Here is a 22,913-nt window from a genome sequence, read left to right on the forward strand (position 1 = left end):
ATTGAGCAGTATTGAGAGTGCGTCGGAGACACTCCCTGAGCACATGGGGCCTGGGGAAACTGCTGCTTCATCTCCACATTCTGCTACAGATCCTTTTGTATCTTTGTCTGGTTCTGCTGCAAATTCATCACTTCCATCAGGAAGCAACGATGCACTGTTCGCAGATCACATGGTACCAGGAGTCAAAAGGTGCAATCTGCGTCCACGGAGCTAGACTTACTGCACGGTTCGGCTGTGCCCACAAGGAAAATAATCACAGAGCTTGTCATTTGTCACTTTCTGCATCTGAAGGAAAGTAGGTGGCTGGGGATAGGGAAAGACTAAGAAAACATGTGATCAGGAGATCACCAGCAAACGGACTACAGAGTTTTCGCTTCAAAGGAACAATGCCTGTTATCGACCCTACTCGTACAGGACAAACAAGTGACTGTGTGGCCAACAATGACAATGGACAAACAAATACATGGTCTTTTAAAACGTATTGTTTTCTTGCAATTGTGTTAACCAGTTTCATAGTATTAGTTGCCTTAGGATTTTGGTATATGGAAGAAGTACGTCCACTTGAAATATTCTTGCCTACTGAGAATGTTCCTACTGTATTTACACCTTTCGTGCACTTGCACACTCTATCTCCTAGAGACTCTCAACATAGACAGAGCTATCATAATAATACATTACTGTTAATAATGAACGCAACCCATGCCATTTTGAATAATACAGACTGCTGGGTTTGCTCTCATTTACTGCAACATGGGGAAAAAGGGTTGGGGTGGCATATTCATCCTTTGCCTTTAACTACTGCATGTTATGCTTCTCTACGGGCACTATTCTTTGGCCGATGGAATGATAGCATCTCGGGGAACTTTGATGGGATGAATTTGAACGAATTTGGAAGTCGAGTCCTAACGCCCCTGGGATGCTCACTCTTCGCAAATAGGAGCAAGCTTAATGTTGCTTCTATTAGGCCTTCTGATAGACTGTCCTGACCTTTTCAATCTCTGATTTCTTTCAAGATGGCTCCTATAGGCAATAGGGATGCCACACCACCTTCTAACACTGTTAACCATAGCCCCAACTCAGTTGCTTTCTGCATACAGAGGAATGGTACATAGTCAATGGGTGACTTCAAGGGTTGTACTAGTGTTGCAAACTTGACCAGTGAGGACAGACCTTTGTATGTAGGCGAACCTGTCTACTTTGTTTGCGGTATTGAAGCTTTTCCATGGCTACCTAGGGATTGGCTGGGAACTTGTTATTTGGGAATTCTGCTGCCAGGGATATTTATAGCTAGTACCACAAAAATCGCTAGGGCTCATCCAAGGCGGGATGAGAGCGGTGATACTCCACAAATTCTGTGCAACGTAGCGACATCCTTTGTACCATTTTGGGGGCAAATTATGAATTCTGAGGATATTAGGAGACTAGCGAGAGTACTGGAGAAAACCATCAACCAGACCACTGATATACTCCATAACATGACTCTAGAGCAAAAGGTAATCAGATTAGTGGCGCTACAAAACCGGATGGTATTAGACGTCATCTTGGCTGAGCGTGGTGGAGTATGCAAATTAGTGGGGTCCGCTTGCTGTGTTTTCATACCAGATTCCTCCCCAACCATCTTTTAAGGCAATACAAAATCTGCACATCCTGAGTTCAGAAGTGCATGTTCCCGAGGGAAATTGGAATCTTAGTGCTTGGTTCTGGGACTTCTTACGATCTTAGGGATGGAAGCTTCTCTCAGTCTTATTGATAATTCTGGGTATTCTGTTATTCTGCTGTTGCTGTATACAATGTCTTCCTGCCATATGTTCAATGTTAGGGGGATGTTGTGCACAGACTATGGGAACGTTCGGGCCAAAGGTACACGCACCGGAAAGAATGACCAATGAATTTGTGATGAAGGAGATTTCTGCTGCAGATCTTATGGCGATTGATATATCTGATGAATGTGATTCAGGTTGTATGGACATTGGGATGTGGAGTTACTCGTAAAGCAACTAGTTTTCAGTTTAGCACTTGGCTTAGGCCAAAAGGAGGGTTTGTTAAACGGGAAATCATATAGGGCCTCCTTTTGATTTGTATTGGCCTAAGCCTAGTCGCTCTGCGAAGAAAACCGCGGTGCAAAGTTCCAATTTTGGATCAACTTCTCTGCCATTTTAGAATCATCCGCCATATTGATTTCTGTCCGTATGATTCTCTGTTCTAAAACAGTGGACTGCAACCAAGCCTCCCGACCTTTGAGTTCTGTTAATGGTTAGACTGTCCGAGGGCCAACCATTTAGACGGGGTAAAGAGACCTTGTACTAAGTATGAACTGTTGTCCTAGTATTGTCTACGCTAACAAACCTCGTCCATGAATACACATCAGAGACAATGAAATGCAAACGCCAAGCGTGGACACAGGCTGAACTACATTGTGTTGGAATATAGACTAAGGCTTACCGCGTGATCCAAGAATATACATTGCCATTGTAACTTGATGGAAATGCAAACTCATGTAATCTTTCTGCATATTATTGTATAAGCTGTATGTGAACTAGGCATAAACTCTAGACCACAAATTATTAACATGTAGAGGGGCTGGACAATATTGTTGAAATTGTATAAAAACACAAATGTTTAGATGTCCAGCACTCTCTCTCCTCTCTTTGACAGGCTGGTACTCATTGCGGGGTGTTGAGAGCCAGATAGCTATCTGTATTTCTTTGTATCTGTGCAGAATAAAGATCTGTTAATCTTTATAGCCCGTGTTTGTTGTATTTCCTTTTGTGGTACTCAGCCTCGATATTTCCTGTTTTTTACATTTTGACAATAACCACGCAACTTCCTGATACATTTCCTGAATGCCCCTTTAAACTTCAACACCATCTCCTCCTCAAACTGGTCAGACTTATTCACATTCACATTCCTCAATTGTTGTTTCTTCCCAGGATGTAACTCTAATCCCAATCTCCATTGACTTCTCCATCCTAGCAGACATTCGCCTTTAGATGCTAAGTATATCTTAGCAGGTATGGTTTTCATGCCATATGCAATTGTATCTCTCACGAAACCCATCATCTCTCTCCTGCCCCCACTGTATGCCCTTGGTCTTTTGCGACTCACATGTAATGTATGTTTCTTACCTGCCCAAATCCCTCTCTAGCGCTTCTCTGGTATGATCGTGTACAGTGAACCTGTGTCCCCCAATGCCTTTATTAGCTCCTTTGCAGTTAATATATCCACTTCCGGAGGCACATAATCTTCCTCTTCATCATCATCCACCTCCCCTACAATATGGACCCCTTTCTCATTATCCATTTGTTTGTTAGATTTGAAAACCTAACAAAATGACCCATCTTGCCACATTCCCTGTATGTTACCCTCATCGCAGGACACTTAGTAGCATTCATGGCATGCTTTTTGAAACCGCATCTCATGCATTGCCCCTTCTTTGCATCCCGTGTTTGTGTCTGGGCTTGGGCCCCCACTTTCCCACCAGATTATTTTAGCACACATACTTTCCAAAGTGTGAACGAGGGGGGAATGGGTAGGTAGCCATTCCACCCTCGTTCACACTTCATACACTTTGCTTCACCACCCAGGTATTTACTTCCTTCAAGCATATGCTCGTCAATTCCATACCCTTGGCAATCATCAATGCCTCTTGTAACAATGGGTTTTTGGCTTACACCGACCGTTCCTGAAATTTAGGGATAGAGGAATGCACCATCAATTGCTCCCTGATATATTAATCTCCCCTCCCTGTAAACACAAATAAAGCCAAAAAACCCCTGAGGTCTGCAATTAACACATCAATAGTTTCCCCAACAATTTGTTTCCTTGGAAAGAATGTGTACCATTCTAGCACAACAGGTGTTTGTTTCCCAAACGTTGCATCCCATGTTCTCATTGCCTTCCCATACAACCCCCCAGCATCACCCCTACCGTCCTCCCCCACCTCGGCACCTTCATCCACATCTGTTAGTTTCTTTATTATTTTCACCGCTTCAGCCACAAACAATCCATAAGAGTTGAACATTTCCGCTCATCAGAAAACCTCTACCGCGAAAAAGCTACAAAATAAAATTTAAATAAATCCTTCCAGTTCTCCCAATGCACTGGAGGCTCTCCTGGAGTTGCCAAAAACTTGGGTGGAGGCTCCAAACTCTGCATGTCTCCCCAGATGATCCCCTATACGCCCAACTAGTTCTATTGTCACTGTCGCACTGACAAATCCAACTACACCAGTAAGCAATATTCCCAAATTGCCACTGTTTCCTTCTCCCACTTATAACCAGGCTGACCTTTTCAGGTAGGAATACCTTCCCACTGCAACTTTTGAGATGGCCATGACAGTTGTCACACAGCCTGTCCACACAATATGCCTCTTGTCTTTTCAAGGCAAGAATACTTTTCCACTGACACTTCCAAGATGGCCGTCGCTGTTGTAACAAAGCCTGTCCACACATTATGCCTCAAATTGTCTTTGGAGGCAAGTGCCTTTGTTCCTCAATTCGCTTTGATGCCAATATAGCAGTCCTTTTTTTCTCTGATAGGAATCCCTTATCAATGCCAAATGGCCGCCAGCTAGTAATGGAGTTGATACGTTTCTTGGATGTCCAACCACATGCCTGACAGCAAAATGTCAGCCGCAACTCGCATATCCAATGTGCACATGCATCAGGAATGGGCCTCCGCCTCAAATTCCCTGTTGCTTGACTGGATGGCAAATGCAGCACAGAGGCACCTGATACACAAAGCGTGTAGCATGTCCACAATCCACATGCCTAGACTCTTGGTCCCCATTACCGTTACAGTCATCCGACTGATCCAGCTTCTGTAGTGCTCCTTTCAATTCTCGCAGCGCTCCGATCACCGTCTCAGGTCCCAGACTAGACCTTTAACGCTGACAGAGATACGCTGAAGTAGGCCTCAACATTATCCCCGGCCTATGGCACACATGGGCCTTTCAACCACAGTGTCTCCTCGTTGTGTCAAAGCAACCGGCAAGCGATCCATCCATGGTGTCGCCCTCAAGTTGGGGTCTTCCTCATCTGCTCCTCATCGTGACCAAATATGTTGTGTGTATAATTAATATTGATTATGAATATCAGTGTATGTTCTCCAAGTTTATTCAGAAACAAGACCCTAAAAGCCCAGGTGCCATTAAAGACACAGCACATCTGACCATCTGTCTCTTTAACCGGTGTGTGATGGAATAGTCCCACCACAGTCCCAAAGACTCCATGATACACTTGGTATCTCAGAACGGGCACTGGATTGGCTGTCCTCTTTCCTCACTAACCGCTCTTCCCAAGTCATCCTGGGCTCCTTCTCCTGTCCTACTTTCATCTCCACTTGTGGTGTCCCCCAGGGCTCCATTCTCTCCCCCTGGCTTTTAACATTTACCTTGCTATCCTTGCACGCCTCATCTCCTCCTTCTCCTCTAACTTCAAGTGTTACACAGACGACACACAACTCTTCTTCAGACTCCCTGCCAACCTTCTTGCGCCCTCCATCATCCCAGACTGCCTATCTGCCATCCAGTCCTGGTGCGCCTCCAATGATCTTTGCCTCAATGCCTGTAAAACAGAGATCCTTCCCATTGGGAACCCTCCTTCTTCCCTGGCTCTGACCTTCCTCCTTGGGCTCTCCCCCTGTACCTTCTACTGAAGGCAGAAATCTTGGAGTCAACTTCGACTCCTCCTTCCTTCCTCACACTCAGGACATTGCCAAGAAGTCCAACTATCAGCTCTTCGTTCTCAAAGGAATTTGACCTTTTCTCATTTTCCCTCAGAGGCTCAATATGACTCAAGCGATGGTTCTCTCTAGACTTGACTACTGTAACAGCCTCCTCCTGCATCTTCCTTCTTCCACTCTGCGACTCCTCCAGCTTATCCAGAAAAGGGCAGCAAGACTATCCTTGGTTTTAAGCCTAGGGACCACATCTCTCCTGCACTAAAAAGTCTTCACTTGATCCAGGTTGCCGCACAGATTAAATTCAAATCCCTCTCTGTCATCCACAAGGTTGTCTGGGCCCGAGGACCAAACTATCTTCAACTTTATCTCACTAAATACTCTCCTTCTAGATCACTTCGCTCCTCTGGCTCTAACTCTTTGGGTCTCATTATAAGTCAGGCGGTAAAGGGTTAAGGGCGCCGGTAAAGGTGCCGGCGCCGTCAACCCCGTACTGCCTGATTATGAGGTCCCCTAGTGGGACCCGCTCTGCATGTCTGGTTTTACCAGACGTACAGAGGGGGTCCCGCGAGGGGAAGAGGGAGTAAACAACGGGCCACTCGTAATCGGCCCGTTCTTTGATCCTTCTCCCATTCCCATTCAGCCCTATGGGGGCTGAAATGGGAGTGGGGAAGGTCAGGGCCCGGGTTCCTGAAGGGAGGAATTACCGGGCCCTCCGAACTCGGAATGGCCCGGTAATTCCCCATTCTGGGAACCCGGACCATATTTTGGCGGCAAAGTGGTAATGACGGCCTTTGTGTGTTAAAGCATTTTGATGAACAGAGGGCAAGGGGTCTCTCACTTTCCCCTGCGGGCTGCCTCCTTTGGACTGCACTCCCCCTCCCCCTGCACCTTGAGCAGGATCTCATCAAATTCTGGAAGCTCCTTAACACTTTCCTCTTTTCCTCCTCCTTCCCTCCTTCTCTCCTCTGCTAATCCCACAGTTGCTAATCCCACAGTTGCTGAATCGGTTTCCTTGGCCCTTATGCATCCTCAGGGCCTTTAACTCCCAAACCAAATATTCCCAGCTCCTGTCTATCCACAGCACTTGCATCCGCACACCCTGTGCTCTTGAAGCTCGCACTTACACCCAGAGCGTGTAGCACTCAACACTCCTAGCACTTCGTCTATGACTCACCCACAAGCTTGGACTCCTCAGCACTTACCTCCTCTTCTCTCTCCTGCTCTTACACGCTCGCTCTCAATACTCACAAGGCATAGTCGGTTCGTCCCTCTCCCCCTTATGCTCTTAATCATTGTGTTGTAATGTATTTCCCACCCTCGCTACCTCCCTGCCCTTTGGGTGCTTTGAAATAGTATTTTTTTATTGTATAAGCGCCTAAAAAGCAAACAATAAATAAATAAAATTCTGTCCTGGAATTCTATCACGGGCAACACCACTTGCAACAAAATGGTCATGCCGGGTGCCTGTGCGGCTAGAAGTCAACTTCTTCACATCTAACAAGAACAGCTATATTCTGAGCTACTTTCTTTACTCGTTTGAGAAATGTGCAGAGGAATCAGTCTTGGGTTCACAGAATCCGTCATGTAAACAGTGGTGGTTGGCCCTACACGGCCCAGCAATACTCTAGCAATAGGTCTGAGATCTTCGTGCAGCGTTAATAGCCCCATGTTGGTTTAATCTTTCATTTGTGTTCTTTTCTGTCTATATTGTTTGCTTGGTTTTTTATTAAGTACTCTCAAGTGATTCATAGTGCAAGTCGGCCCCAATTAAGGCACCTCATTCACTCAACCGTACTGGATTAAGTACTTAGTTCTGATAACTATTACATTGTGAAATAGGCGCTGAATGACAGAAAGTCAGGGACTACATAAGCTTTATGGGATTCTGGGAGAGCAAGCTGAACTGGGCAGAGAAAACTGCCTGGGAGTCTAGTTTCAAAAGAAACCAATGGAGTAGATGCGATTTTGATGGGCACCGCTGAAAATGCATTTACACAGTAAGTGTATGTGTCATGTACTCTGTACCTACGATTGGGCCTCATTCCGAGATATCTGATAAAAATCTGTAAATACCACCAATCCGGTATTAGCGTCTCTGGCTGGGCGTGCAGCAGAAACCCTGCTGTACTACGAGTAGACGGGCATGCGCACAAACCCATGCCGGAATCATTCATACAGATCGCCAGTATCAATGGATGATTTGATGAAACATCCGGCATTAGCGGAGAAGACATGGCGTCCCTACCGGTTCTGCCAAAAAACGATGGTAACACTGGATTGGCAGTAATACCAGCGCAAGAATCCCAAAATGCAGCAAAAAACAGAAGTAGGCCAACAGCCATTAAAAAACCAAAATCCACCTCAATCCACTGTAATCTGCAGCCATCCAGGTACAGAAACACCAGAAAAACATTTCCCAGTGAAACAGCAACCCAGTCAAGGACCTATGCCAATGCAAACCCAAGTTTGCAGATGCAGAACTGACAGCCCTGGTGGAGGCTATGCTGCAGTATGCTGAGGAGCTGTTTGGAACAAGGCAGCGCAAGACAATCTGCCAGAGGAAGAGCGCCATATGGGGTGAGGTGGTGTCCAACGTCACAGCTGTGGGGACCATCTCCGGATGAGAAAGTATTGCTGCAAGAGGAGGGACAACCTCAAAGCCAAGGTCCGCTCAACCATTGCAAAACACAGGAGGGAGTGCGCAGCCACAGGTGGAGACACCGTGGAGCCCCTACGACTCATGCCATTGGAGGAGCACCTGAGCATCGACCTGCACATGGAGGGGATTGAGGGCATCAGAGGCGCTGAGGCCGGTGCAGGGACACAAGGAGAAGGCAGTAAGTACAAGTGAATGTACATATGTGCCCCCTCCTTTTGCATGCCTACACCACCAGGGTGCCAAGCAATGGGTAAACCAAGTGGCCTGACCCATGGCATGGAACGCACTGTCCACCCTTCGATGGCTGTATTACCCTAATTGACACACAGGCATGCACATTGCACACATCCTGCATGCCCCTCCCATCCATGAACCCCACCCCTGCAAGGTCATCCACTTAAGCAACAAGACACACGTGAGATATATGTCACCAACAACACAGTGGCCCACACTGCATGTGATGTGTATAATGCATGACTGAGGACATGTGTGGCAAACAGCTGACAGCACATCTCGGCTCCCCAAAAGGTACCCACTCCACAGACAGTGACGAGGCAGGACCATCGCATGCAGCCACCAGGAGAGGCACCACACCTGTGCAGGCCAGACACACTGCCGGACGCAGTAGGCAGCATGGCAGTGGGGCGACACCAGTAGAGCCACCAGTGGGAACAGCTGCAGGCACCCAGCCACCACGACCTGTGGCAGCCTCAGCCCAGCCACCACCACCCAAGGCAGTGCCAGCCTAGCCTCCACCACCTGTGGCAGCATCAGCCCAGCCACCACCACCCCAGGCATTGCCAGCCCAGCCTCCACCACCTGTGGCAGCATCGGCCCAGCCTCCACCACCTGTGGCAGCATCAGCCCAGCCACCACTACCCTAGGCATTGCCAGCACAGCCTCCACCACCTGTGACAGCATCAGCCCAGTTACCACCACCTGTGGCAGAATCAGCCCAGTCTCCCACACCTGTGACAGCATCAGCCAAGCCACCACCTATGCAAGCTGCACACAATGGTGTCATGCCCTATGACACCACAGGCAGCGACAGTAAACACGTGACGCAGGACAGTGCAAGCGCACGCACCAGCACCCCACCATCCCATGGCCACAGACCAATGTCGCATTGGGATATTTCTGAGGAGTCAGACTCAAACGGTGAACAGGAAGTGGCCATGGACTCCTATGAACAATATGAGGGGGACACCTCACCTGGATTCAGCCCAGCCACACCCCCAAGCCCACACAGCCTGCAACCATTGCCAGATGGTAACCTGCATGCAATAAGGGCACGGCTGGATGAGATCGAGCGCCAGCAGGTGGAAATACACAAAGTGGCTGGTCAGCAACTCAGAAAGATGCGCGTAATCCGCATTACCATCCAGAGGAGCACCTGTCACGCTCACCTGATTCCCACGGGGGCGCTGGCCTGGTTTCGAGTGCTGATGCCTCTTCAATGGTGAAGCGCAGGGCTCTGAAGATGGATAGGACGGGCCCCTCTACTCTGGCTAATCTGGCTCGCAGGAATATCCTCCTGTACGTGAAAAGGGAGTATTACAATCTGGCAGAATAATGCTCGAGCCTCCCACTTCCTTCCAACCCTCCTCGATACCCTTCCACGATCCCCCGTGAAGTCTCACCTTAAGGTCTGAAAGGACGAGCTCTTCATCCTGCTTCTGACGCAGGGGCGCGTTGAACCCAGTTACTTCACTGGATTGAGGTTGGATGGGAGTTCAGGTAAGCTTGATTATACTGGTAAGGCGCTGTAAAAGTTCTGTTGCAAGTTCAAAAGTTCAAGCTTTAAATAATAATGTTCATTGTCTTTTTCAGGTGATGAAAGAAGATTCCTTTGGAGACTTCTTGCAACAAAGCGCTAATGTTGATGTCTTTTCCCCATAGGGGCTGGGGTTCGGAATGCCGGAGATATGGCGCCGACCCGAAGTGAAAAGTGCAGTTCCAGTAAAGATCTGGTAAGTCCTAGATGAGCGCTCAGGTAATGTTTTTGCATTCGCTCATCTAATGTCTTTGGCCCTCATTACGACCCTGGCAGAAATCGAAAAACGATGGCGGAAATGCAATACCGCCATCGAATAGCGCTCGGTGCGATTATGACCCGTCACCGTAAAGTACGATGCCATTAGCGACACCGTAGTGAACGCCAACGCTAACTGCACCAAGTACGCGCACGCGCGCCATGCAAAACCGTAATTACCACCATGGCGCAACGGTACGCGAATTCTGACCCTAGCGGACATTAACCTAACGCCATCAAGCATGGCAGAAAGTACCATTCCGCCATGGTGAGAATTACGGCATCGCGAACCAACCGTAAATGGCCCTACTGAGTGCCTGTACAACACTCCCTGCCCACATTGCACAACTCCTCGTAGGTGCAATGAAGTCACACAATGCAACCAGTGAAATGTACAAGTCACCCATGCATGCCAACGAACAAATGAATGTAGGGGCTCCAAGTGCCTTGTGAGTGGCCATCCATATTTGGCATGTCACCATTGCCGTACTGATGCAGCACAGGCATGTGAAGGTTCAAGTACAGCAATATGAACTGAAATATGAGACAAAACAACAACAGGCCCCCATCGCTTGACACCAGTGTAAGGCAACATTCAAAGCAGTATCCTGAGGGAGACTGCACCAGCCCTGTACTCTTGCCAGTAAACAAACCAACCATCAGCATAAGCATGTACCACACAAGTTGGCAGAGTGACTGAGCAGCCAGTCTCATCTCAAGAGGGGCCAATGGGAGCTGCAGGGCACAGATGGCACGAATACAGAAGCTATTCCAATGGACATGACCTCAGTCTCCCTCCAAGAAACGCACGCAAACACAGGCACCTGTGACCAGCCATATTCTGATAATCACATCATTCCACCAATCCACCTGGCTGACCGGCATCTGTTACACAAAAGCTAATCCCCCGCCCCTGAGCATGACAACATCAAAACAGTCATAATGGCAGCCCCTATCCCTGACCTCACTGGGCTTCGTAGGCAAACGCGGCCAGTACAGTACCACGCTACTATACTCAGAAGCCGGAACCCAATGCAGATCTTCTCACAATACATCGCTCCACAAATAGGAATATGCTACATTACCTGCAAAGAATAACGCTACACGGTCAATATCAGAATAAAAATTTAATGCACAACAAAATCACCAAGCCCATACAGCTATTAGGTCATGAACTCCAAAATATATTTCATTATTGTGGGCTGCATCCGCAATAAATGACCAGCTTCTTCTTGTGTGACGCCCTGTTCCTTCATGGTACACAGGGGCTACATTCACGTTCAAAAAGGCAACATGGAAGCGCCTAGAACCGCAGGGCCGTCCCATTAGGTAGGCACTAGTCCAGCTGAAAGGTCGATATGTTGCTCCTAGCCACTAGTACTGCGTAAGGGCATGTGGCCCATTGGCGATCGTCCCATAAGATCGTAATGGTGCTCCACTGATTAACTCGAAGCAGCAGGTGTCGGGAGTAAAAGCCATCTGCAGGAGTGGCATACAGATGGCAGCGGCAAAAGGGGAGGAGATACCTGTCACCCAAATGAAATGAAAAAGAATAGTATGGGCATCAGAACCTCATTTGAATTACTCACTTCAATGATCACACTAAATCTACAGCCATATGCATGCTAGGCCACTCAAAAGGATTATTCCCACCCAAAAATCACTTGCGAATCATAACTATATAAATCGAGGTGAAAACACTATTACAAACGAGTCTTCGTGTGCATGCGTCTGTTAAAACAGAATCCATTAGATGGGATTAGTAACGTGCATAGACACAAGTGTTTGAAGGCGCGTCGAGACAGGGAGGGTTCAACAAGGGCAGATAGACGATGGTCCCACTATGGCAGCTCTGCATCACATAGCGCAGGGGAAGTGGATAGATTCCAAAAAGCCATGTACATGGCAAACTCTCAATTAAATCATCTGTCCATGCATCCATACATCATTCCCTCATCCCGGTATGAAAACGCCTGATTATTTACTCACATAACATGTGAAATTTCCATTGAGTCGGTGCGTAATGCAGTCTGCAAAATCCACTGTGCTCCAGCCCGGAATTCCAGTGTTGTGAAGTAACATGTATTTGGGAACGTCCTGTCTTATCGTCCACTACGCTATTGCGCATCCCATACTATTCATATCAATCATTGCATTCTCGCCATGGCCCCTGTCCGAAGGACATTAAACAATAGAACGTTATATTTGCAGTCAGACCTGTGGGCGTCTCCTCGCCGCTAGCTGAAAACCGAAAGCGCTGTCCTTCGAATTCCTCATTTGCAACATCACGTCGAAAAGGCATCTGTGACCGCTTGAAATCACAAATTCATCCATGTAGTGCGGCAGTGTGTGAAAATGGCAACTGGCTTCACTCACAAATGGGACGCCCCGCCCGTCGGTGAACCTCAGTACAGTGCTGCATGAGGGTCCACCGTAAATCGAGTACTACATTCCACTGACCCTTCACAAGTTTGTTCGCGACTGCAAAGATAGTATGTGAAACAATGGGACCATAGCAGAATGAACATATAAACCAATATTTCACTGCCATCGGGATTAAATACATGATTGTAATAGCAAGATGCCATGCGTCAAATTGCAGCGTTGTGTGCGGGACGTGCTCGCCCAAAGGGGATTGCAGCTTGCACAGGTGGAATGAATCACCACAGGTGGAGGCTATACAGCCTGAAAACACATAAATTGCACACCCAACCCCCTCCCACAACCACAACCACTCCAAAATGCTACCGGCAGGACTAGCGATGTTGGCCCTGGGGGACCTGATAGCACTGCAAGTACTCCAACTTCAAGAAGAAGACGAACACCAACTACTACAACAACCGGCCGCACAGAGGAGACGCAGGAGCACAGCCACTACCACCACGCAGGCAGCCCGCAATCCCACGCCTCCGAGCTCATCCGTTCAACCTCACTGATGAGCAGATCCACACCCTCTACCGTTTGGACCGGGACACCATAACCGCCATTGTGGACATGACACACGCTGACCTTGTCAGCATGATAGATACCCCAACCGCCATCCCACCCCTACTGAAGGTGGTGTCTGTACTCCACTTCCTGGCCACAGGCACCTACCAGCACACAGTCGGACAGTTGCATGGCATTTCACAGCCACTGTTGTCACGGACACTATTGCAAGTGCTCGATGCCCTCCTGAAGCACGCAGACGACTACATCTCTTTACCACGCTCGGAGCATGAGATTACAAACACAAAAGTGGGATTCCATGCACTTGCCGGCATACCAGGTTGCATTGGTGCCATCGACTGCACCCATGTGGAATTGGTTGTCCCACATGCCATGGAGGTCCAGTACCGCAACCGAAAACAATATCATTCTCTTAATGTACAAATGGTGTGTGACTCCAACAGGATCATTACACATTGTTGTGCCCGATTTCCTGGATCAACCCATGATTCTATGGTCTTGAGGGACTCTACAATACCACGCTACATGGAGCGACACGCAGGGAACAGATCCTGGCTACTCGGTGAGTCTCATTTCATGAATGATAATGTGGGGTATGTGATGCGGCAATGACCTGGCAGGAAGGGGGGGGATGCGTACGTAGCAATGTCATTCCACAAACATCCTTTATTGTCCACATACAGGTGATGCCGGGTATCCACTGAAGAGATGGCTCCTTACACCACTCCGGAACCCACAGAACCAGCATGAGGAGGACTACAACCATGCCCACTCACGTACCCGTGTAGTCATAGAACAGGCATTCGGCCTACTGAAGGCTCGTTTCCGCTGCGTCAGCAGGTCTGGCGGGGCACTCCTGTACCGCCATGAGAAGGTTGCAAAGATGGTCATGGCATGTGTCATGCTACACAACATGTGCGTACGTAGAAATGTGCCCATGCCCCCTGACGCAGAACTGCAAGCACCTGAAGATGGTCATGATGAGGGTGGGGATGTGGCAGCACCTCAAGGAGTCCGCGAGGCACAGGAGGCCCATGAAATTCGTCAGAATATCATAGATTCATGCTTCTAGCACTCACGCCTGGTGGCTGATACATGGACACGGGACTTGTGGCACTGTGTGTGTCTGGAACATGCACAATATGGACTGTACGCCTATAAAGGCCTCGTACACAAAGATCAATGTCCACACATCTCATTGGATGATTGTGAAATGTTTATGGCATATGTGAATTTATGTTACACACCCCATCGACCCGCCACCCAAGAAAGCCCAACACACCCCCTCCACCCTCCTACCTCCCCCCCGAACACCAGTGTCCAAAGATGCTCATTGTCAGTGGGCAGACGCTATTGCAAGCCCCCTCTCCGGGTATCAGGGGCACCCCTGCCTGTGGAGCGCAGGTTCCTCCCAGATCTACGTTGGGGGCTGCCCTGGACGGAACTTGCAACGGATGATGTCTCTGCCTGCTCACGTCCATGCATGTCCCTAAGGGTTTGTGATAGCTCAGTGAGCACACGGCGCACAGCGGCAAGTTCAGCACATACGTCTTTGGACGTCGCATGCAGTTCCCCCCTCAGGCTCTCGGTGCTTCTCTCCATTTGTACCCTCAGGCTCTCGGTGCTTCTCTCCATTTGTGCCCTTAGTGTCTCTGTACTTCTCTCCATTTCTGCCCTAAGTGTCTCAGTAGATGTTTCTTTGGCTGCCTTAGTACCCCCACATTCATCAGCATGCTCCTTGAGGAGCGTGGCCAGTTGCTGCTGTTGCACGATCACCTGGTCGAGGGACTGTTGCCTCTGCTGGGCCATGCCCATTTGCGGTGGTGTCACAGAGGGGCTGATCACCTCATGTTGCCTTGCCACAGGGCTTGTGGGGGATGGCCAGTCGTCATCTTGTGGGTGCCCCTGCGTGGTATCCTCATGGTGTACGGGATGAAACGAACAGGGGGATTGAGACAGGCCATGGATGGATCCTACATCGACAGCACCGTTTTCTGTGTCGGAGCATGCTGCCATTAATGCAGTGTCACCTATGGTGCTGCTGCCACCAGAAGCAGTGCCTTCTGTGGCATCCATTGGGGGGACGTGTGGTGCTGCTGTTGTGGGCATGCTGGCTGCTGGGGTGCCTGTTGAAGTCCCCTCCTGTGTGCTGCCACTTGATTTGTGCTGCTGCCGTGTCTTGATCCGTGCAGTAGAGGTGGAGGGTCTTTGGCCGTTGGTCTTGGCCCTCTTTGCAGGTGTGCTGGTAGGGGTGTTCTGAAGCTCGTCGTTTGAATCGGACCCTGTGGTGAAGTAAAGGAGGGCGAGCGTTATTTATGGGTCTGTGGAAATTGGAATGGCAATGTATCACATGCATTGGGCTGGTACCTGAGGGTGATTTGGGTCAGGGCCTTGGAGGTGGTTTCATTTTTGTGTGGATTGAGGATGCAGTTGTTTTGCAGCCTGCAGTAAGGGTGTGCATGCTGCACGTGTAGAGGGTGTTTTTAGGATTTTTAATTATTTATGTATTTAATGTGACTTTTAAAGTGCGCTATCAGGCCAATGTATGTGGACGTTCTCCTGGACATGTGTTTCTGTTGCACTATGTGGACACATGGTACTTCATATGATTGGACATTGTGGATTTAGCATTGTTTTATTTGGCCCACCTACCTGATTCTTCGGATGTCTGCACTCCTTTCTCCATCCCTCCGACTCCCTCTATACTCTCCATTCCAATGGTGGAGGCACAGATTTCTTCCCAGGGGGTCAACTTGATGGGTGATTCCGATCCTCCCCCGGTAGCTGTGGCAATGTTACGGTTGGCTGATAGTATGCTCCGTACGCGTATCCGCAAGTCGTCCCATCGCTTTCTGCATTGCTGTGGGTTGCGGGGTGCGGTCCCCACCGCACTTACCCGCTGTGCCACTAGGGCCCATGTGGCCTTCTTGTTCGCAAGTGCCGTCCTGGTCATTTGCGTCGAGAAGACGACGGCAGCATTCTCCTGGAGGGTCTCTGTGAGCACGGTGAGTTCCTCATGGGAGAAGTGGACCTGCTGCTTGCGGTCGCACGCTTTTTTCGCAACTTTTCCCATTTTGATTGTTTTCACTAGGGTGGCTAACGGGTTGGGATGTGTCTCAGGGTAGGATTTTTAATGGTTGTGTTGGGATTCTGCTTTTGTAGGTGTACGGCGTGCTGTTTCCCGTTCCGGCCCCATGTTTTTGCTTCCGTTTCCGTATATTTACGGTCACCGTATTTTGCGATTACCGCTCATTACGGTGACCGCTATGATGGGTGGCGGAATTGCACCTAGGGCGCCGTACGACGGCGGTGAGGGGCGTTTTGGGGACATTTCCGCCATCGCGGACTTTGCACTTCCGCCATGGCGTAGTGCTCGTGCCCGATGGGTCAGAATTAGCCGCACTTTACTCCGTCGTGCAATGGCGGAAACGCTATTTACGCTATGGCGGTCAGGTCAGTTACTTTCCGCCAGGGTCGTAATGAGGGCCTTTGTCTTTTTTCCCCATAGGGGCCGGGGTCCGGAAAATGCCTGGAAGCAGCAAGACCCGAAATGAAATGGGAATGACCCAACAGGTAAGTCTTAGAAGGAAACTGAGCTTTTCCTATTCCCTTCCTTCTCTCACCTTGTGTTCTTGTCTTTTTCTCTCTAGGCTCTGGGAAGTGGCTGCGAATCCGGATGATCGCTGCTGAAGATGGAGGCGCCCAAGAAAGGTGAGTGAAATGCAGCGCTGCAGCGATCGGAGCGAAATGCTTTTAAAAATGATGTCTTCCTTTTCAGGATCGTCGGTGAGATGTCTCCGTGATGCAGGTTTAGCAGGTAAGACCTTCTTCCTCTCCAATTCTCTTCTTATCACCCTTTGCAGGTGTCCCAGGATGCTGACAGGCGTGGCTGAAGTCCAGAAGCAGGAGCTGACACGGTGAGCGTCCAGCTGCTAGGTGCAGAACAACGCGAAGCACATGTGGCTGTTCGGGTGGGGTTTAAATAGCTTTGGAAGAAGTTCCAGGTATGTATCCTTCCACCGATCAGGTATGTATCCTTCCCCAACCACACCCGGGTGGAAAGTAGTCCCACAGGTAAAGTAGTCCCATTCAGGCCTCAAGAGGGCCTGGATGTAGCAGCATGGTCTGCATCAGGTAAGTGCACATAAAAACACTTGAACACATGTCCAGCTTTATGAGCCTGGCGCCTAAGGCGCCAGGACTGGGGTCCAACATGAGCCTGGCGCCTAAGGCGCCAGGACTGCGTCCAAAGGGCCCCAGCTTGGGCCTGCTGGAACTTCCCTGGGGGGAATGATGCCTGCCTCTGGGGTTGCTGGGTCAGACTTGGCTCCTTGGAGGTAGGCATCATGACAGTACCCCCCCTCAAGGCCCCTCCCAAGGTTGTTCCCTCCGGGGGTTTTGGCTTGTTCGGAAATCTCCGGTGGAACCTTTGTATTAATCGAGGTGCGTGAACATGGTTACTAGGCTCCCACGATCTCTCCTGAGGTCCATATCCCTTCCAGTCAACAAGATAGAAGAGTTTCGACTTTAACACCTTGGAGTCTAAAATGTCTTTAACTTCAAATTCTAATTCCCCTTCAATTTGAACTGGGTCTGGAGGCTTGGACAGTCGGGTTCCTGGTTGTACTGGCTTCAAAAGTGACGCATGAAAAACTGGATGAATACGCATGTTGGACGGTAAATCCAGTTTAAAGGCCACTGGGTTGATTATAGCTTTGATGGGATATGGTCCTATGAATCTGGGATTGAAGGTTCGCGGGCCCTTGAGGGGTAAATGTTTAGTTGCTAGCCATACCTGGTCTCCTACTTGGTAAGGAGGAGTTTTACTTCGGTGCAAATCAGCGTTTTCTTTATACTTTTTCTTGGCTTGCTGTAAATGAGTTGCAGCTTCTTTGAAGGCTCGGGTTATTGTGGAATGCAGATGATTTACTGCGGGCATTTCCAGGGTCAGAGGTGGATCTAGGTCAGAGGTCCGAGGATGGTGACCATACAAAGTATAAAAAGGAGTTTGTCCGGTTCCAGAATGCACTGAATTGTTGTATGCATATTCTGCGATCCAAAGGATGTCTTTCCAATTCAACTCGGATTGGTGTAACATGCACCGAAGATATTGCTCGAGAGTCTGATTGGTTCTCTCGGCTTGTCCGTCGGTCTGGGGGTGGTGGCTGGTGGATAACCGCACATCTATTTGTGCTAGTTGACAACACTTCTTCCAAAAATGGGAGATAAATTGACTTCCACGATCCGAGACTAATATGGAAGGGAAACCATGTATGCGAACTATATTCTCCAGAAATTCCTTGGCCAAGGTGGAAGCTGAAGGCAACCCTTTTAAAGGGATAAAGTGGGCCATTTTGGAGAATAGATCCACAATTACAAGGATAGTGTTGTAACCACCACAAGGAGGCAGGTCAGTTATAAAGTCCATTGACAAGGTGTGCCATGGTGCCGGTGGAATATCCAAGGGTTGAAGTAGGCCGGCTGGCCTTTTCTTTTGACCCTTGTTTTGGGCGCAAATTCCGCAAGACAACACAAAAGACTTTGGCCCTCATTACGACCCTGGCGGAAAGGGGTTTACGCCGGCGTAAACCATGGCGCCCCTTTCCGCCTGAGTACGAGTTCCCGTAGCGCCATGGTGATTTTTACGCCTGCTTTTTGCAGGCGGAAAAATCCATGGCGCTACGGGACTTGTTGTTAATTACGCCACCGTAATTTACGGTGGCGTAATTAACGCCTTCCCCACTCCCATTATACCCTATGGGGCAAAAATGGGAATGGGGAAGGGTAAATGGGGATTGGGGACTTACCGCCCCGCCAAGGTCGGAATGGGGCGGTAAGTCCGCCAACCACCATGGCGGAGTTGGCAGCTTAGCGCCATGGACCATGGTGCAAATTGCACCATGGTTCTCCGCCAGGGTCGTAATGAGGGCCTTTATGTCTTTTCTCCAAGAAGGCCACCAGAAGTGGCGTTTGATTTTTTCCTCCGTTTTAGCGATACCTGGTGTCCTTCCATTAATGATTCATGATGATGGGCAATAACAAGTTCCTGCAATTCTTTACTTGGCAGAAACAACCGCTCCTGGAAGTAGGGTAAATCATCCTTAACGGTGTAATGAGGACGCTTTTGACTCCATTCCAGTAAGGCTGAAGAGTCTAGAAGTTGTTTTACTTGCGTTTGGATATCCTCAATAGTTTGCAATGAAGTTAAGCCTAAAATTCTTTGTTCAGGTATGATTGGCACAGGTTCTAAACTCGAATTGGGTTCTTCCATGCCAATCCGGGATAAGGCGTCTGCTTTACCATTCTTGCAGCCAGGGCGATAGGTAATTACAAAATCAAATTCCGCAAAGAATAGCGCCCATCGGAGTTGTCGTGAAGATTGAGCTCTGGCCGTCTTTAAATACTGCAAATTTCTGTGGTCTGTAATTACGGTGATGGTGTGTCTTGTCCCGAGAAGGTAGTGACGCCAAGCCTTAAAAGCAGATTTAATAGCCAGTAACTCTTTGTCGGTAATTGCGTAGTTGATTTCAGGAGGAGAGAATTTTCTGGACCAAAAGGCCACAGGGTGTAGTTGGTTAGTTTCTGGGTCTCTTTGCGACAGGACAGCTCCCATGGCCGAACTGGATGCATCGGTTTCCACAATGTAAGGGAGATCTGGGTGTGGGTGCCTCAATACAGGTGCAGAGGTGAATTTGGTTTTCAGGTCCTGAAAGGCTTGTTCGGCCTCAAGAGTCCATTTGAAGCGTTTATTTTTCTTTAGGAGAGCTGTGATGGGTTGGACTGTTCGGGAAAATTCCGGGATGAATCTTCGATAGAAATTGGCAAAGCCAAGCATGCTCTGAACTCCCTTCACCGAGCTAGGAGATGGCCATTTGAGGATGGCGTCCACCTTTCGCGAGTCCATTCGGACTCCTTGAGGTGTCAGGATGAATCTGAGAAACTCAACTTCTGTGGTATGAAAAACGCATTTTTCGAGCTTGGCAAATAGTTTGTGCTGGCGCAATTTCTCAAGAACTGCCCTAACATGTTTTCTGTGATCGGCTTCTGAAGAAGAGTACACCAGGATGTCGTCAATATAAACAATGACACAGACATCAATAAGTTCCCGAAAAACATCATTCATAAAGTACTGAAAGGCGGCAGGTGCATTGCACAAACCGAAGGGCATCACCTGATATTCGAAGAGCCCAAATTTGGTGTGGAATGCAGTCTTCCATTCGTCGCCTTCTTTTATACGCACCAGGTGATAAGCTCCTCGGAGATCTAACTTGGTGTACACACTAGCGTCTTTCACCTGGTCGATAAGCTCAGGGATCAGGGGCAGAGGATAACGATTCTTAATCGTTATTTGGTTTAGGGCGCGATAGTCTATACATGTTCTAAGGTCGCCCTCTTTTTTCGGCACGAAGAAAAAGCTGAAGAGACAGGAGACTTGGACGAGCGAATAAAACCATTGGCTAGGTACTGATCTAAATACTGACGCAAATGCGGGTTCTCAGGTTCCGTAAGAGCATAAATCCTACTACAAGGTAGTTGAGCATTGGGTACCAGATCAATTTGGCAATCATAAGATCGATGGGGAGGTAACGTGTTTGCCTGTTCTTTCTGGAAAACGTCTTGGAATTCTTGGTATTCTGACGGTAGCTGTACAGAGGTGGAAGTTGCTGAGGCTAAACCCATAGCTGGATTTCTTGGATAACAAGTTGGTTCACAATCAGGAAAACTTATCTTCTTTGCTCGCCAGTCTATTCTTGGATTATGTGTTTCTAACCAAGGAATTCCAAGAATTACTTGAAATTGTGGGGCCTTGATCACATCAAACACGATTGCTTCCCGATGTCCATCCTGACCCACCAGTGTCAATTCAACAGTGGAATGCGTTACAGGCCCTGAGGCTATTTCGGTTCCATCTACTGTAGTAATGACATCTTGGGTTACTTTCGGGCGGAGAGGGAGCTTAATCCTGGAAGCCAATTCACGGTCTACGTAATTTCCAATAGCTCCACTGTCGATGTATGCCTTTATAGCATGCAACTGCTGAGGCTGTTTTGGGTCCACGAGCACCATTGGCATGACAAAATGCGAGGTCAAAGAGTTTGTTTTCAAGCTCGGCAAGCGGACCCCTACGCTTGTCGGGCTAGGTCGTTTCCCGAATCAGGTGTCAATAAATCGTTATCAGTGGCTCCAACCACCTTCTTAGGTGGTTTAACCGGACAATTTCGAAGAAAGTGACCGGAAGCCCCGCAATACAGACAAAGTTGCATTTGCCGCCTTCTCTCTCGTTCCTTCTGCGTTAATGGTCCTTTAACACCGCCGATTTGCATAGGTTCGGATACATCGGCGCTCTTGGAGTTAGCGTGGGTTTTGATCGGTACTCGAGTTTCGTACTTGAACCGATCTGCTTTTCTATTTTGAAGTCTGTGATCAAGTTGAACCACAAAGTCTATGTAGTCTGCGCAGACCTGGGGTGGATTTACTATCTGAGCTAGAACATCTTTAAGCTCTCCGCGCAGCCCTCGATGAAACAATGTGATCCTTTTATTTTCTGGCCATCCAGTTTCCACAACCAGTCTATTAAAGGTGGCAATGTAGGACAGGAGATCCTGATTACCTTGTCGTAAGGATAGCAGTTTGTTATCAAGGGCCTGTCCTTGATAGTGTCGAGCAAACAATCTTTCCATGCTGGCCTGGAAGCTCTGAAAATCCTGGAGAATGGGATCATCCTGATTTACCAAAGGAATAGACCAATCGGCAGCACTGCCACTGAGGTAAGATAGTATAAAGGCTACCTTGGTCTGGTCGTTAGGGAAGGCCCCGGGTCTGCATAGAAAGTGTAAACGACATTGGTTCATAAAGACGGCATATTTCTTGGGATCCCCAGCAAAACGTTCAGGCGGGGCCAAAGGCATGTGTCCAGGTAGATTGATTTGTACCGGGTTATTCAAACCCATTGATGTGGAAGTACCACTGGAATTTGGTAAAGGAATGTGCCCTGCCTGGGCCTGCAATAACCTTTTGGCCAGGTCATCTGTTCTTTCCTTGGATAGGATCAGTTCTCTTTTGAGAGCGTTAGTCTCCTGGCGGGCTGAGTGCACCTCTGCCCGTAATTCCCCCAAAAACTGGGCCAGCTGGTCAGTCTCGGAAGTCTCCATAGCGCCCGGGTGGGAAATTGTGGGTAGGCTTCGCGTTCTGTCACGCTCACCTGATTCCCACGGGGGCGCTGGCCTGGTTTCGAGTGCTGATGCCTCTTCAATGGTGAAGCGCAGGGCTCTGAAGATGGATAGGACGGGCCCCTCTACTCTGGCTAATCTGGCTCGCAGGAATATCCTCCTGTACGTGAAAAGGGAGTATTACAATCTGGCGGAATAATGCTTGAGCCTCCCACTTCCTTCCAACCCTCCTCGATACCCTTCCACGATCCCCCGTGAAGTCTCACCTTATGGTCTGAAAGGACGAGCTCTCCATCCTGCTTCTGACGCAGGGGCGCGTTGAACCCAGTTACTTCACTGGATTGAGGTTGGATGGGAGTTCAGGTAAGCTTGATTATACTGGTAAGGCACTGTAAAAGTTCTGTTGCAAGTTCAAAAGTTC

Source organism: Ambystoma mexicanum, chromosome 7q (assembly GCF_040938575.1).
Source record: "Ambystoma mexicanum isolate Mex_15411 chromosome 7q, UKY_AmexF1_1, whole genome shotgun sequence".
Lineage (NCBI taxonomy): Eukaryota > Metazoa > Chordata > Amphibia > Caudata > Ambystomatidae > Ambystoma > Ambystoma mexicanum.